The sequence below is a fragment of the Rhipicephalus microplus genome, chromosome 3 (genome assembly GCF_043290135.1).
Source record: "Rhipicephalus microplus isolate Deutch F79 chromosome 3, USDA_Rmic, whole genome shotgun sequence".
NCBI lineage: Eukaryota > Metazoa > Arthropoda > Arachnida > Ixodida > Ixodidae > Rhipicephalus > Rhipicephalus microplus.
The window spans coordinates 206,607,182-206,611,845 of NC_134702.1; the positions used below are offsets into that span (position 1 = coordinate 206,607,182).

The window sequence follows — 4,664 nt, forward strand, 5'->3', positions numbered from 1 at the left end:
CACTTAATCTAAGCACAGGGGCCTCAAACATTTTCGCCTCAATCGAAAATGCAGCCGCTGCGGCCGGGATTCGATCCCGCCACCTGCGGGTCTGCAGTCGAGCGCCATAACTACTAGACCACCGCGGCGGGGCACTAATCCCTCTTAGGAGGCAACCAACAAGCAAGAAAGGGATCGGACAAGCACTCGTCTCGTCCTGCCTTTCGGTATACATCGCTCTGGTTCTCGTCCCCTAGCAATGAACTAGCTCGCCCAGCTGACACCCTAGTGCACTTTAGGATCTGTTAAATGGTACGTGACCTTAAAACGATAGCTGCAGGGCATTAATTTCTGGAATAGTTTTAAAGAGCTTAGAGAGAAATACAATTTGCGTACATGGGGGCTCAGCCTGTTGAACTCCTTCATCGGCGCTGTGAGCGGGCATCGTAGTGGTATTCGCGGGCCGAGGAGAGCCTGTGAAGAGAAATTGGCGGAGCACAGATTTCAGCGTGACATACATACAGCTGGTATTAGGCGTCACAATAAATATTTGCAATTGCAATCACTCAGGGCGTTTTCTCACTATTAATTGGTCTCCTCGCGTATTATGTCTCAGTACGAGTAATAAAAAAGTGTAAACACACAAAAAGAGAACTATACGTGTCACTCACTAAATATATGGGTGTCCCAACTATCCTAAACCAATATTTTAAAAATCTAGATGCGATGTGCCTAGAACAGGTTAACATCGTGGTGCCCGTGATGACCTAGCACGTAACCGAATTCTTGCCAATTACACTTATACGGCCCATTGAAAATAAAAGAAGTTTTGTAATAATAAAGCTAATAAAAATGAAGTACCTTTTTGATTCTTAATTTTAAAAGCGACTTTGAACTAGGGTGTCATAGAATATATATATATTTCTAAAAGGCCAGTTCTGTTGCTCCCACTGTCAGAGCTATCGCGCAATTGTTTTAACAGCGACACCAAGTTGGCCGCTACTCACTCGCCATGTGCGAAATAGCTGATAACGCGCCACATGGAGTACTCTCTCAAGTTATGAGGTCATTTTCGCCTTTTCCTGTAAAACGCTACGCCACGGGTAAAATAGCAGAGACAACTGAATCAGAATCGAGGAGGTTACATGTAGAGCGTTCTGAGTGAGACGTTTGCTCTAAATTTAACGATTGTGAAGCCGGCAAATTTTTTACTTAGCTAGTTATATCTACCAGCAAAATCATGCCGGCGAATCCATGGATGCTGTGTACACCATGCGTTGGTATTGTTGGTGTAATCTGCGTGAGAATCTTAAAAATACTGAGTCATGATAACTCGGACAGGTACACATATTGAGTATTAAGACATTTCTGTAAATAGATGTAGCGGCATGAAAGTTTTTGCTGTTGTATGATCACTTTACAGTATTCCCACCTGGACTTTCGACGTGTGTCTGCCCATCGCCAAAGATGGAAACTGTTGGCACAGCACATCTTAGCGGCCTTGTCTGTCCAGGGTCTGCGTAGTCTCTGCTGGTGAAATGGGCAGAGCACAGGCGGTAGCTGCTGTAGATCTGACGAGGTGGTAAATGAGCCAGGTCCTGCCGTCTCGCATACTGAAGCCAAGCGCGAGATCTGGAAAATCAATGTGTGCGTGTGTAGTATTTGGGTTAGAATGGATTTATTTCTGTTTTCAGGCGTAGATGGAAAGCTTTGAGTGAAAACTGGCATCTTTATTCGAAGTAAGCGTTATTTGACACATTTCTCATCTTCCTTTCTTAATTGAATTTTTGTAACCAAGACGACTTGTAATAGCAATCCTGAAAGCAAACTTTAAAATAAAATCTGTCTTTATTATTAAGACACGCGGATACATGCTTATACTTGCACGATAGTAATGTTTGGTGGCAACGACCCGAGCTTTCCTCCTAATTCAAAATATATTTTTGCAGACAATAGCAATCACCCCACACCAAAATCTCTAAACAACTATTCGTACAAATATACCCTCGCGCACTGCCTATTCCTCGGGTATTTCTCGCGCCCTGCTGCAAATCTTTCATAAAAACCTTATTTAAACCGGTAATAAATTAGTAAAACACGTAAGTTTACATTGTCCAATTATTTATGGGCTTTTAGCTGCAATTGCATTCTTGTAAATCTATCGTAATTGTACTTAAGGCTGAAACTGAAAACATAAAATTGAAGTATACATTATAAATTATTACTTTATAAATTTATTGCTAAATTCCTCTGCAATATGCCGTGGATTTACGTGAGGCCAAAATGAAAACACACAATTGAAACGCAATATTGTAATACCATCCGTCTAAACTCGCAAGTGTAATAATTTATGTACTCAGTACTTAATTAACATAGTACTAACAACACATGCTATGAACGTATATGGACCCTCCCTTATAGCCAAAAGATTATGGGAATCGCCTTCCTCCTGCTATGGACATAAATTGGCTGATAATATTCAAGAATAATAATAATGCATGCAACGAGAACAGACTGAACGCAGACAATCAAAAGGTAATAAAAAGAGTGCGGATAAGCTTACACTGTTCTATTAGTTACTGTATATGCTGCTACAAATACATCTTTGACATGCCTTGCATTGCCTTGAGCCAAAGTGCAACATCGAAATGCAATGCACGATCAAAACGCATTAAATTGAAAACGCAAGTATAAACAATCGTGCGTAGCAAATGTATTCGCTGGAATAATTTCCAGATGCTCTGCCGTGCATGTCATGTATAATTGAAGCCGAAAAGCAGACAATCACAATATATTGAACAAATCATGTACGTGTAGCTCAATTAAATTACACAGCTACTGCAGCAACCGCATCCTGATATGCCGTGCAAGCGTAGAAAGACAAAACGAGCAGCATGCAGATTGTACCTTTCGTCCGCCGGGATCCGAAAGAATTTTATGCCGGTGTGTCGTGAAGTATTCCGACACCACTCAGCGCAGCACGATTTGTGATGACGGCGAGAATCCATGGATGCATCTGTTTGGCTGAATCTTGCATGGGTTTCGCTAAAACAAACTTTACAGCAGTAAAAGCGGCCTTTCGGACACCGCAGGCTGTAGCATACAAGGGCGCGCAAAAAGAAACGCCCCTTTTTCGCCGTGAGAGATAGGACGACTGCGCAGTTCCCGTTTTCCACTTTGGGTGACGCTCTTATTTTCGCAATCTCGAGCTGCAACCTTTAGGTTCACTTGTGTAGTAAAAACTCCGGAGTTAATGAGTAACCTAGTAATAACTATAAAATCGAACAAGAACGTTCATTTAGGTAGTACAGCCCCCAAACGTTAGGATCGCTGCGGTCACGGGACAGAAAAACCGCGAAGTTTCACCCCCCTGCTAGTAGCACTGTAGCACAAGCATGCAGAGAAGTTGAACACAAGGACGCCTTCTGCCTTGAGCAACAAGCTTGGCACTGAGGCTATTATTATGTCCTAAAGTTCCCAAGTTGTGGCTGAAGTTGTGGCCTTCTGCCGTGAAGGAACATCAGCGTAACAGTTTACATATCCCACTTGATTGCCTGTGTGAGTGCCAAAACGAAAATAAATTATTGAAGTAACATTCGGGTGAGCTATTCAACAGTAGAAAAGAGAAACAAGAGTGATTGGATAAATGGCATTCACTTCCTTACTTACTGAGGCAATAAAGGTGAGAATCATGCAGGGAGTAACATATGCTCGCTTATTGGAAGGTGCCATGACAACATACTGCATTGAAACTTAGCATCCACATGGCCATTGCTGTTGATGCAACTGCCTGGCCAGTGCCAATAATGAAATAAAGGGTTTATTCAGCCTCATTTCTGTCCCCACTCATGTTTCGTTTAGAAAAGAAATTGTACTTCTGCAACTACTTGAGCACTTACATGCAGTAAATAATGTTACATGACTGATGCATGCATGTTTTACTGTTTTCCCGGAGGTTTAGTATGAAAGTAGCATTTAGAACCAGTTAAATTGGAATGCTGAAAAGTATGCCCACAAAAATACGCGCATAGCGTAGCTATCGCTGCGCAATTCTGCGCATTTGCTGTAATGTCAATGGCTTGCACTCGGTCTGCAAGAATAGCATCGCTACAAGGTCCAGAGTGTCATTTCCAATGCGACAGTGGCCGTCTGCAACGCTCGTAAGCGCTGTCAGCCCGGTGATGATGATATATGTTGTTTAATGGCGCAAGGGCCAGTGATGGCCAAAGAGCGCCAGGAAATGATATTGGATGAGAGCAATGGTTATGGTGAATGGCTGTAAAAGGGCCTAAAGTTCTGCGCTCTAAAAATGCGTAAGACATATATTTATTAAAATCATGAATGTGAAGTGAAGCATGCCTGGTGAGAATGAGTATTTAGTTGTCATGACATCATAAAATAGGAGCGTTATATTAGCACCGATTTCTCGCCAGCGCCCTTAATCCCAAGGGCCGGGAGACAGGTGCTCTTTTGGATGTAGCATCCGCAGCAGCAGCCTCCTTTCGGAGGCCGTGCTACTGATCACTTGAGTAGATAATATGGAAGGTATTTATTTCCTTTAAGAATGAATTCAATGCATTATATTTAAAAAGAGGTTCGCGACCAATAAACATAGCTGGGTGAAGGGGTATGTGTTCCTTGTACGCTAGTGGAAAATGTTTTTTCCTGTAAGCCTCTAGCTCAGA

The 4,664-nt window shown here is 42.5% G+C and overlaps 1 long non-coding RNA gene across 1 annotated transcript; it reads right to left on the reverse strand.

Annotated features, from left to right (window-relative positions):
• Positions 1 to 373: 373 nt before the first annotated feature.
• LOC142803485 (uncharacterized) lies at positions 374 to 3,023 on the reverse strand. The gene is made up of 3 exons (XR_012894139.1): positions 2,887 to 3,023; positions 1,412 to 1,611; positions 374 to 453 (listed from the first exon to the last, which is right to left on the reverse strand). It is a non-coding gene; the product is annotated as an uncharacterized LOC142803485 (long non-coding RNA).
• Positions 3,024 to 4,664: the final 1,641 nt, after the last annotated feature.